The following is a 13671-nucleotide window of genomic DNA, read 5'->3' on the forward strand; positions in this document are numbered from 1 at the left end:
TGGCTTGTGCCATCACACTGGGTTATCGCGTCGGGTCGGGCAATCGCGAAACATGACCATGCGAGGAAACTGCCCCATTCGAGAAAAGGGCCCCCTAACTTTCCGAAAGGTTCGGTCCAATTTACCCGATGTTTTGTGAAAACTGAAAACTTTTTGAATGGTTGGGTATTTATATGTACTTGGGTTTAAACTGACCCGACATTTCAGGAATTTAAGGGGGCCTTTATTGAATGGTTGGGTATACTTGATTGCCTGACCCGATGCGATAACCCAATGTGATGGCCCCAGGGGACCGGGGGACCACTTCCATTGACAAGTGGATACCCCTTCCATTGACAAGTGGATACCCTGCGCGACCATGTCCATGGTGTCTCGAAAAGCACCCTATAGAAGTTTTAGAAGTTGTGATTAGCTTTGCAATTGATACCATTGGAAAGAGGAACTCTTCCAGCTCTCAGAAAACTTTGAATTTTGAAAATTGACCCAATGATTTGTTAGTTATGCCCAATTATGTTTCGGCAATTGGACATGATATACCAAAGGTCAAAGGTCAAAGGTCATTCTTTTATTTTACTTTGTTGTGAGAATGGCACCATGAAAAACATGACATGTTTTCAAACTTGTGTTATTCCCATGTTTTTTGTATTACAGGTATGAAACTTGGCAGGATGCTAGTAGATTTTGCTTTGATGTATTTTTTTGCATGCCCAGGTCAAAAAACCAGTTAAGGACCAGTTCATCCAACTGGTACTGGTACCAGTTGATTCCAGTTAGCGAACTGGATTCAATATGGAAATTGGAATACTGGAATCAACTGGAATCCAGTTGACAAATTGTAACTGGTACCAGTTGGAAATACCAGTTGGCAACTGGTCCTAACTGGTACCAGTTAGCAACTGGTACCAGTTGACAACTGGTCCTAACTGGTACCAGTTAGGACCAGTTGGAAACATGAGTTGTCAACTGGTGCCAGTTAAAACCAGTTGGAAACACCAATTGTAAACTGGTGCCAGTTAGGACCAGTTGGAAACATGAGTTGTCAACTGGTGCCAGTTAAAACCAGTTGGAAACACAAATTGTCAACTGGTGCCAGTTAGAAACATGAGGTGTCAACTGGTGCCAGTTAAAACCAGTTGGAAACACCAATTGTCAACTGGTGCCAGTTAGGACCAGTTGGAAACATGAGTTGTCAACTGGTGCCAGTTAAAACCAGTTGGAAACACCAGTTGTCAACTGGTGCCAGTTAGAACAAGTTGGAAGCACCAGTTAGGACCAGTTGGAAACATAAATTGTCAAGTGGTACCAGTTAGAAACACCCTGCAATGTATAGCATAAACAAAAATGAATCATGTGGATATGTACATTCCCGATCTTTTACTCTTCTCATATAATCACTCCTTCGTTTTCCTTGCGCACACACACATTAGAATATTGGTACCAACACCCCCCCCCCCCCTCTCAGGCGGTTATTTCAATTATAAATTATCTTCAATTATCTTTACATTGAATGTCCACTCCTGTTATAACAATGTGCATGGACAAGTGAAATAATTATTCTTGCACATAGGACTGATGAAATGAATCAAGGTAAATTTGTAGCATTGTATTGAAACCTTGTTAATTTCCACATGCACAATATAACAGGATTGGACTGTAAACTTGCTCTGGTAAATCAATCCCTCAGTCTCTTGAAATCTGTACCAAAAATCATCAGAGAATGACAAAAGTCACAAAAAACATATATATGGTATTTAAACTAGGAATTTAATGAAAGAAAATTATGTTACAAACTGTAACATGCTGTGTATAATTCTTGTATTATGTGTCAACAAAGATCATTAACTTACACAGTAAATATGTAGTCAATCCAATTTTTACATGCTAGCTTGGAGACAAAATTTGAATATAATGCATCTAAGCATTTACCTTCAATAAATAATATGTACTATTTTTAAAGGAATGATAAAGGAGTCTTTTTTTAATTATTATTTATTGAGATCTTGGGGCCCTCACTGGCTCTGAAGAGGAAACGTGAAACAGGTACCTTCCTTTCCTGTAGTGGCACTTGATCTTTGCTGGTAGATGCGATGTATCTGAAGATTAGAAAAAAAAACAATGGAATGAAAAATAATAAGTACAGTGAATACCGTAATACAAAATTTCAGTGGTGTAAAATTATATCTGCACATAAAGAAAATACATGGGATAGTGAAACTTCTCTAAGTTCCATATTTCAATGATTCAATTATAAATGATAGACAGCACATCATCATTTTTATTACAACATGTATAGTAAGTTCACATGGTCTTGGGAATACTTCTGAAATTGACATCGCAGAGATGAAATTGCCTCGACCTTATACCTATACATTTATTTTAATAATAAAGACTTAGACTATGTATGTTTGCATATATGTATCTAGGAGTCTATGTTGCACATTATCTGCTAACATCTGATGGGTATTTCATGATTGTCAGTGCCGACTATTTCAGTGAAATCATTGCTTTTGATTGGCTGAGAAGCACTGGCCTCTGACTGTTACTATGGTAACTGTCGGAAAAAGACAACTTGTTAATGCTGACAACTTTCAAAAAGCAGTTCCCAGAACAAGTTTAAAAAGCAAAATGATGAAAATTTCATCAAAATAGGATAACAAGAAGTTATTGAATTTTAAAGTTTATCAATATTTTGTGAAAACAGTTGTATGCACTTCGTCATGAATATTCATTAGGTGGGCTGATGTCACATCTCCACTTTCCTTTTTTTTATGTTACTAGATGAAATCATAAATGTTTGATTTTTTCATACATGTGTAAATGATGCGTCTCCATTGTAATGAAATAAGTTGCGTCAATAACTAATGCACCTTATCAGTTGTCAATCCAATTGTCAATAGTTCTTGGTTAAAAATATCTTAATAAACCTAATCTCATATAATAAAATACAAAAGGGCAATTGGGATATGACATCATCAGCCAACCTAATGAATATTCATAAACATGATAAAGACATGCCTAGAACTATTTCACCGGAATAATGCAAATCTTTAAAATTCAAAACCTTAATTAGTTATCAAATTTTGATCAAGTTTTCAGCATTTTGCTCTGTGAATTTTACTCTATTTATTGAGATATGTTTCCAGCCTGGACCATCCCTTTAATTCTACTTCTACGGTACCCCCACACATACTGGTAAGTCAGAGGTAAAAAACAACGAGAACCAATTTAATTTCAAAGATAAAAAAATACTTCGGCCTCCAGATTTAAGAAAAAATTCAGGAAATGTTATTTTAGTTCAGACTAATTGTGCACGTTTCATTTTGGAGGTCAATCTGAAATTATACTTCCAGTTCCAAATTCACGCCATTTGGTTATGCAAAAGCATGAATTAAAATTGATGGGCATGGGCCCATGTCACTGGCTAGCCTAGAGGACTCCATGAAGATAATTTTATCATTTTTACATTGTATTTTCATCACGGAGCCTAGACAAGCCTCCTATAAGGTTGCTCGTACAACTGTGTAAACAAAGATAGATTTCCCTCGGAAATCCACCTTTCCCATAATGATTTTTGGGCAAACATTAAATTTTTACATTTTGTAAGCCTTGATACTCTAAATGTGTACAAAGGCTTAAAAAAAAATTAATTGTAAAATGTACAAATTGGAAATTTTCTTACAAAAAGGATCACTTGCTTGCAGATCTTGTCCTCACTGCCTCTGAAGAGTTCACGTGCGACAGGTACATTCCTTTCCTCTACTGGCACACATTCTTTGCTGGTAGATGCGATGTATCTGAAGAATTTTTTTCAAAAACAATGGAGAGAAAAATAATCAGTACAGTGAACAACAGCGAATAACAAATACGTATATATTACAGTGAATAGCAATACATGTCTACACCTAAGGCGGGCAAGGGTTACTACAGAGTGTTGTAAAATTCAATTTGCACTTTAAGAAAAATACATGGGATTGTGAATCAATTTTTACATTGTATTTTCATCACGGAGCCTAGACAAGCCTCCTATAAGGTTGCTCGTACAACTGTGTAAACAAAGATAGATTTGATTTTTCCTCGGAAATCCACCTTTCCCATAATGATTTTTGGGCAAACATTTAATTTTTACATTTTGTAAGCCTTGATACTCTAAATGTGTACAAAGGCTTTAAAAAAAATTAATTGTGAAATGTACAAATTGGAAATTTTCTTACAAAAAGGATCACTTGCTTGCAGATCTTGTTGTCCTCACTGCCTCTGAAGAGTTCACGTGCGACAGGTACATTCCTTCCCTGTACTGGCACACGTTCTTTGCTGGTAGATGCGATGTATCTGAATAATTTTTTTTTAAACAATGGAGAGAAAAATAATCAGTACAGTGAACAGTGAATAAAAATACGTCTATATTACAGTGAATAGCAATACATGTCTACACCTAAGGCGGGCAAGGGTTACTACAGAGTGTTGTAACATTCCATTTGCACATTAAGAAAAATACATGGGATTGTGAATCAATGATTCAACTATAATGATAAACAGCACATCATCATATTTATTAAAAAAATGAGTAAGTTCACTTGGTCTTGGGAATACTTCTGAAATCGATGTCGCAGAGATCAGTCCTTCATGTTTATAATTCCATGGAGCTCAATAAATGGCTCTCCTTATGCCTCCGAATTTGCTTTCCTAGACACACTCAATTTTATAAAATGCTCAATTGTTGTAGATTGTTATTAAAATTGTAAATGCAACAGATGTGTAGCTATTAATTAATCTGTGGTGAAACTAGGCTTGGGTCATGTAAAAAAAGATCGCGCTCCTCAAAAAAAAATTATAAGTAGGGTGTCCGAACTCATATTAGGCCTAAAAAAAGTGCTAGAATTTCATATTTTACATCTTTAAAACCATTAAATCACCATCTCTTTTCCATAATTCTCATAATAGAAGATACACAAAGACCCCAAAAGAAAACTTGACATCTGAATTACCTAACTTACAGCCTCCTCATATGGAGGGCAGCAACGAAGCATTCGGATCTCCACTCCTGAGTCCTGGCGGTTCTGAGCTGGGCCTTCTTCTGGAAACTACCGGTACCCCAGGTCATGTTCACTGACTTCATCTCCTCCTCGAGGCTCAGTATGACTCCAGGTGGTTTTGGGTCTCCCTCTCTCCTGAAATACACAGTCAAAAAGTGATAAACAGCTATTCATGAAAAAATCACTCTTAAAATGGTGGAAAAAATAATGAATTTCGATTTTCGGCATTTCAAAATCTCATCAAAATCCTCAAATCGTGTGTAAAGTGATTGGTGCGCAGACACGAGGCGCTGGCCACTATCATAATGTTAAATCTGAAATTGAAAATCATAACTGGCTGAGTCTCACTCTCACTCTCAGATTTTTTCCAAGACCAAGAAAATCAGTTTCACATTCGATCACATATCTCTCTCATTTACTTATAACAATATATGGAACAATATCAACTGAAAGATTTTGTGAAATAAAAAGAAATTCATGTTAAATCTTAACACAAATCGTAAGGTCAATGTGATGTATGTGCGCAGACTTGCACCGGCATGGCAGCCACACATCCACGCCCGGCTAGTCGCGGCCGGCAGGCAGCGCTGAGGGGCAGTAACAGGATGTCCTGACGAACTAACGTTACAGCTAGCCCCGCAGCTAGCTGCGAGCCGCGCCATTTAACAAACTACGAAAAGAAAATCATAGAAAATTGTTAACTTACCTGTAGAGCCTACTGCGAATGTCTTAGCTTTCAAGTCATTGTCCAAATCTGGTCCGTGTGATTTCAGTGGTTGAATTATTATTAAAACGGCCTTCTTTACCCTTCTTTATTGCACTAGCACTCGATAAAAGTGCGGTGCAAATTAACGGCGCGGCGAAGATGGCTCTTTCAAATTCAAATTAGATTGGCGGTTTGCGTTTGGCGGCGCTGGTTAATTTGCATAATTATACGGACGATATAGATAGCGATCAGTGGCACTCAGTGCGCATGCGCAGGCCCGCCCGCGCCCGGTGATTGAAGGAAGATCTGCTGAGTCAGGAATAACGAAGGGGGGGGGGGGGGGGGTCTAAAGCAAGAAAGAAGTTTTAAAATAGAAATACGAACTTCTTAACATACAAATTTCTTCTTGTTTGGTTTTGGTTGGCAACCAGTCAAGAAATGACGATTTTCGCCTCTGCTTTTGGAGCTTTTTTTTTTTTCTTTGAAAGTTTAAGAATGAATTAGCTTAATATTTGTTCTTTATTTCTATTTTATTTATTTTCTTTTTATTTGAAAGATAAAGATAGCCTTGCTTAACATGGCAAGGTTGTAAACTAGCAATAAATATGCGCGTTATAAATAGAAAAAAATAGCTATTCTATTCACCTTCAAAAATATTTTTAAAATATCAGTGAGTTAAAAAAAGAAAAATACATTAATTTTTATGTGATTTGTAAAAATAGTGTAAAATAGTCCTCTTTAACTTAAATTAGAAAAAAGGGATTAAATAGGAAGAAATTTTTTTCTCGCAACAAATATCTAGGATAACAATTTTTTTAATGTAAACTAGAAAATTTCACTGAGAATAACATGTTTCGATTTAAGTTATATGGTAATATCGAACCACATACTTTAATGAAACTTTTCAAGGTGGAAATATTAAAATTAACATAAAGAATAATTAAGTTAGTTATTATGTAGATATTTTTTTCCTCTTATCCTCAATCGAGCTGTGTATAGGATGGATAAATGCATGGCATTTATTGTGGTAAAAGGCTGAATTACATGAATTTGTACAGAGCAAAATTTCAGTAAACAAATAAGCAACGAAAAAATAACAAAGTATACTAATGTATAATATTGGAAAGGGGATACAAAAAGAAAAGTATACAGGGAGGGGGGGGGGGGGAGTAATGTCAAAAGCAGGAACAGGCAAAGGTTTGGAGTAGGCTTAATGTATATACCTTTAACATAATGAACATTTTCACATAAATATATATTTAACCAATGTTGAATGAATAACAATACATGTAGATTAAAGAGTGGATTGTATGAAATAATACTTGCTTTTTTTTTTAGAAAAGTAACGCTTTGTTGATGGTAACAATAATAATAGTTATAGGAAACACATTCATGAATGATAATCATAAAGAATTATCTCAAAAGGAATTAAAAACAAAGATAAGAGGACTTTGAAGTAATATGATCTGTACAAAAAATATAAATATTAATGTAAAGTTGGTTACAGCTATATTGAGCCAGTGACTTGTCGGATAAGAAATTTGAATGATTACTGCAGATATCAACAATTACAAAAATATTTCAAAAGTCAGTTTAAGAGAAGCGACAAATAAAACAACAAAGGTATGAAAACATAGTTCTTATATAATATATATATATATATATATATAAACTCTGTTGGAAATAAGTACAATGCATTACCACTATGCCTCTAATATACATATATATATATGTATATATTATATATGTATATACTGGTTCTTACTAGAATCAACTGGTAAGTCCTATTGGTTCTAACTGGTATCATTTGGTTTGATATTCCAGTATGGTTAATGGGTTTCAAGTGGGTTATGGGTGGCCTATGGGTTCCAACTGGTATAATCTGTTCCAGTTTGGTTTATGGGTTTAACTGAAATCAGCTGGTAGATATATACTGGTAATGCCTATTGGTTCTAACTGGTATCAATTGGTTTGATATTCCAGTATGGTAAATGGGTTTCAAGTGGGTTATGGGAGGTCTATATTCCAGTATGGTAAATGGGTTTCAAGTGGGTTATGGGAGGTCTATGGGTTCCAACTGGTAAAATATGTCCCAGTTTAATTGATTTATGGGTTTTAACTGGAATCAACTGGTAGTATACCAGTAATGTATGTTGATTTTAACTGGTATCAATTGGTTTGATATTCCAGTATGGTTAATGGGTTTCAAGTGGGTTATGGGAGGTCTATGGGTTCCAACTGGTAAAATATGTTCCAGTTTGGTTTATGGGTTTTAACTGGAATCAACTGGTAGTATACCAGTAATGTATGCTGGTTTAACTGGTATCAATTGGTTTGAAATTCCAGTATGGTTAATGGGTTTCAAGTGGGTTATGGGAGGTCTATGGGTTCCAACTGGTATAATCTGCTCCAGTATGGTTTATGGCTTTTAACTGGAATCAGCTGGTAGATATGCCAGTAATGCCTATATTGGTTCTAACTGGTATCCATTGGTTTGATATTCCAGTATGGTTAATGGGTTTCAAGTGGGGTTATGGGAGGTCTATGGGTTCCAACTGGAACACTCTGATCCAGTTTGGTTTATGGGTTTTAACTGGAATCAACTGGTAGGTATACCAGTAATGCATGTTGGTTCTAACTGGTATCAATTGGTTTAATGATATACCAGTATGGTTTATGGGTTTAAGGTGGCATTAACTGGTATATACACCCATTGGGTTTCTATGGGTTCCAACTGGCATCATATGGTCCAGTTTGGATAATGGGTTTTAAACTGGAATCTATTGGTAGATAAACCAGAAAGGCCTATTGGTTTTAACTGGTATTAACTGGTGTACTAATTTATACCAGTATAGTTAATTGGTTTCAACTGGAATAAACTTGTATGTTTTCAGCATGTCCAGTTGAGACAATGGGTTTCAACTGGAATATACTGGCATGGTGGGAGTTTACCAGTTGTGCCAATTGGTTTCAACTGGTACCAGTTGACTCCAGTTGAAACCAGTTAAAATTTCAACTGGTTTCAACTGGTTTTTTTACCTGGGTGGTCAAGGTCATTAGTAATAAATATTAAATCATAATTTTTGCATATTTTTCAATATTTTTGCCTTTCTGGTCAATTAAAGTGGAAATGTTTAGTTGAATATGATGTGTAATGCTATTAAAAAGTATGGAAATATATTTCATATATATATATCTCTTTTTATTCAAATCAACTTTTGTTGGGGTAGACTTGTTTGTACAATTTGCTTGAACTGGTATAAATTTGATGGAACTGGTTTCCAGTTGATTTTTACTGGTCCAGTTAGAAATCAACTGGCCCAGTAGAAATGTACTGGAAACCAGATACTGGTCATACTGGTCCATCGTACCATGCAGTTTGATGAAAAACAATTTAACTGGTATTAATACTTTGCTTGAACTGGTATACATTATGATCAAATGGCATTGTGCATAGAAGCATGAAAATTGCAAAAGTTGTGCCAATTTTTAAGAAAGGCAACCCTGAATTGTTGACCAATTATCGTCCAATTTCTTTGTTGACATCTTTTTAAAAAATCCTTGAAAAACTCATATATGCAAGGGTCATACATTTCTTTAAAAAGTCAAATATCTTTTCGAATGTTCAATTTGGGTTTCGTGAGAAGCATACAACTACACATGCCATTTTGCACTTTGTTGATAAGGTTGCCACTGCCTTGGATAATTACTTGAGCACAATTGGTATATTCTTGGATCTTTCCAAGGCTTTTGATACAGTTGATCATAGAATTTTGCTACACAAGTTATCCCATTATGGAGTGAGAGGTGTTGCCCTTGAGTGGTTTAGGAGTTATCTCACTGACAGGAGACAATTTGTATCTTTGAATAGAATTAATTCCAGCTTGCAAACTGTTACATGTGGTGTACCTCAGGGGTCTCTTCTAGGACCTCTCTTATTCATACTGTATATAAATGATTTTCAAAATTCATCAAACAAATTATCCTTTATTATCTTTGCTGATGATTCTAGTGTATTTTTTTCACATAGGAATCCTCTAACCCTGATAGAAACAGTGAATTGAAGAATGTTATCTTGTGGGTTCAAGCCAATAAATTATCACTTAATTTTCAAAAGACAAATTATATGCTTTTTAGCAATTCCTTAAAAATGTTGCCTGGCAATGTAATGTTTAATAATGTCTGTCTTGAAAGAGTAACCTTTACTAAATTTCTTGGGTTATTTATTGATGAGAAATTGAACTGGAAACTTTATGTAAATCATCTCTGCAAACTGTTGTAAAAAAATACTGGTGTTATACAAGTTGAGATCAGTTTCCCCTAAAGAAATTTTATTTATATTATATTCCTCATTAATAGTTCCTTACTTAAATTACGGTGTGCTTGCCTGGGGCAACTCACTTAAAACGCAATTGCAAAAATTATTCATTGTTCAGAAGAGAGCTATTAGAAGTATATGTAATGTCAGTTATCGTGCCCAACTGCCCATACAAATATTTTATTTTTCAAAATTCAAATTCATTTATTTCACATCTGTAAAAAACATACAAGATACAATATATCGAGATCAATCAAAATGATTCCATAGTAAAGGAGTAATGAATATTGTAAAATGACAAATTAACAAAAATAACAAAATACATAGGGTAATGAATGCGATGTGGGGGAATAGCAAAAGCCAAATAGACCTATCTAGGCTACTCCCTGATTAACATTCATTACCGAAAAAAGACCATCCTGCAATTAATTGATTAGATTGCAAGAAACACACATTTCAAAATAAATGAAAAAAAATAGAAAAAAAATAACAACTATATTACAAAAAAATATGTTTAAAAAACATACACATAAAAGCAAGCAAGCTTATTCACTGAGAACATGGTGAAGTATACATATTTAGAAGGTAAGACTTACATCTTACTTTAAATGAATTTAGCGAAGGACTTTCTTTTATTTCAGGGGGCAAACTGTTCCATATGAGTGGTCCACTATAACTTATGACTGTTCTTGAGAAAGAAAAGCGGTAAAAAGGAATGTATAAATTATCAGAATTTCTTGTATTATATTTGTTTACACTGCGATTTGTTTTAAAATAACTGTTGAATGTGTCAGGCAACTGATTCTTGTAGTATGAAAACATAAAACTTGCAGTGTGAAGGGTATGTATATCATAAATTTTCAGAATCTTTAATTTACGGAATAATTGATGAGAGTGAGCTAAATATGGGGAATTTGTTATTATTCTTATTGCCCGTTTTTGTAAGCGAAATAATTGTAGCATTAAATAATTTGCACAGTCCCCCCATACGATATTGCAATAGCTGAGATGCGTGAGTATCATTGTATTGTATAATTGAACACGAATATGCAATGGTAAGTCACCTTTATTTCTATTAAGTAAACCAATGGTTTGAGAAATCTTCATAGAAATATTATTTACATGTTGTTTCCAACTCATGCTATCGTCAATTGTGACACCTAGGAATTTCGTATATTGCACTTTCTGAATTTCAAAAATCATTAATATATAATTTTATGGAGTTTTCTTCAATTTTCTTATTTTTAGGCTTAAAAATCATAAAAGATGTCTTCTTAGTGTTAATTTGTAGTCTGTTGGCTTGGAACCACATGTGAACTTTTTCCATTTCAGAATTTAAAATATTATTTAATTGAATGGGATCCTTACCAGATAAAAATAAACTTGTATCGTCTGCAAATAAGGTAGTACTTAGTTAAAATATTACTTACATGTTGCAGGTCATTGATGTACAATATAAAAAGAAGAGGGCCTAGGTTAGACCCCTGGGGTACCCCTACTCTAATGTCCTGAAAGTCTGAATGAATTTTGTTGATGCATACACATTGTTTTCGATTTCTTAAGTAACTGATTAACCACTTCAATACTGTCCCTCTAAACCCGTATGATGATAGCTTATCAATTAAAATATTATGGTCTATACAATCGAATGCTTTAGATAAGTCTAAAAATACACCAATCATTATTGCTTTGTTTTCATATTCCTTAGCTATTTTTTTCGGTTAAATCATGACAATCACTTATTGAAAGTGGAAGATATTTACTTTATGCAGCTAGGATCTCTTATGTATGATTTTGATTCAAGAAGTCTCCCTTCAGCCCTGGCACTGATATTTAAGAAAAATAGTCAAGTACACAATTACAATACTAGACAATCTTCCACTCTCCATATATCTCGTGCAAGAACAAAGTTCACTTTGGGCACTCTAGTTTGCACTGGACCCAGGTTTTGGAATGCACTTGACCCTGACATTACACATGCTGTCAGTTCTACAGTGTTTAAAAGAAAATTGAACTATGGAAGTGATTCGTAAAGCCTATTTTTCGTGTGTTATTTATCAGTTAATGCTAAATTATCAATACGTTTCATCCCCCCCTTTCCCGAGCCTGGCTGGTCTCTGTCCTCATGTCCCCTTTTTTGTCCCTTTTGTACGTAAATGTGTCCCTCTTCTCTCCCCGCCTCTCTCTTTAGTTATCATTTTATATTATATTGCCATTTCTGTGTTGTTTATCCAATGTTCTTTGAATTCGTAATGAGGAACCTTAATTTACAAGCATTGCTTCACTTAGGTCTCCTCGTCTTCCTTTGAAATTATTTCTTTTCTGTATAATGTATTAAAAAACAATGTTTTCTGCATACTCTGTTTTATGTATACCTGTTTGTTTTATCATGTACTCTGCTTATTGTTTCATACACACTTGTATGTTTGTCATGTATTCAAACTCAAAGTTGGAAGACAAATAAAATGAACTTATAATCGAACTGGTTTCCAGTTGATGGTTACTAATCCAGTTAAAACTCAACTGGACAGTAAAAATATAGGGGTGATTGGGGAAATAAGGCCACCTTTTTTATAATTCCAATTATTATCTTTTTAATGTAAAACAAGAGAAACATGATTAGATGTCTATTACTAGGTCTAGAGACTAGAGTAGACAGACATTATCCATTAGTTAAATGTTAGAATGAATCAGCCTAAGTTGCATATTGATGAGCCGTGAATGTTTTTGTCTGGCGGCCTTATTTGCCCCACCGAAATGGGCAAATGAGGATGCCTGATCAAAACCTACATGTATGTTATGTTGCTGTATTGAAAGTAAAAATAGTTCAGTTTTTTTTAATACAATCACCTACAAGTATAGTATTAACAATTAGTTATTAACCAAAACACCCCCATTTTAGGATTAATATTAATCCTATCCAATATTACGGGAAAAAGGATTCTCGGATTATGTTTTCTACTGTCACAATTATATTATGGTGTATCTATGTGTTTTATTGGTAGTGGACACATATATTATATACCATAATAAAGTGTGGTAATGTCTACACTGCATTGTAAATTTTTAACAGATGTAACCATAGAGTTTTTAATTATGTATTAATCCGGGGGGCCTTACTTGCCCCATCGGACATGTTGAGTTCATAGGCATCCAGTCAGAAAAATACGAAAAGTGGTGAAATTTAGTAATTTACTACAGTTCTGACATGCACAATAATACCTTACACAAGTAAACTAAGATAAAAGTTAATACACATTACTGGGTAGGTAAAGTGGTAAATTGCCAATTCGACTACTGCCAACCTGTTTACCCGAGGGGGGGGGGCAGTCAAATGTATTGCTGTACACACGCATGGCCAAACACCTCCTAAACGACTTTTTCTCTGTATGCAAAATAACCCCCTAAACAAGTTTTTCGCAGGCTGTATTTACACATTTTGGCCCCTAAACAAGTTATCGCCAGAATATGACCCCAGGGAAAAAGCTTGAGGAAAAAAAACATACCCTAAACACGTTTGGCTAGTCTTAAAAAAAAGCTTCGGAAAAAAAATACCCTAAATCGTTTGACCCTGCGATTGACCATTGACCAGTCTTTCAAAACTACCCCTTTTT

General features: G+C 34.7%; 1 long non-coding RNA gene across 1 annotated transcript; it reads right to left on the minus strand.

Moving 5' to 3' along the window:
* Positions 1 to 1741: 1741 nt before the first annotated feature.
* On the minus strand, positions 1742 to 5920 carry LOC129271385 (uncharacterized). Its single transcript, XR_010293980.1, has 5 exons — positions 5740 to 5920; positions 4986 to 5168; positions 4212 to 4329; positions 3680 to 3794; positions 1742 to 2093 (listed from the first exon to the last, which is right to left on the minus strand). It is a non-coding gene; the product is annotated as an uncharacterized LOC129271385 (long non-coding RNA).
* Between the last annotated feature and the right edge of the window lie 7751 nt (positions 5921 to 13671).

The sequence above is a fragment of the Lytechinus pictus genome, chromosome 1, assembly GCF_037042905.1.
Source record: "Lytechinus pictus isolate F3 Inbred chromosome 1, Lp3.0, whole genome shotgun sequence".
In the NCBI taxonomy this organism is placed as follows: Eukaryota; Metazoa; Echinodermata; class Echinoidea; order Temnopleuroida; family Toxopneustidae; genus Lytechinus; species Lytechinus pictus.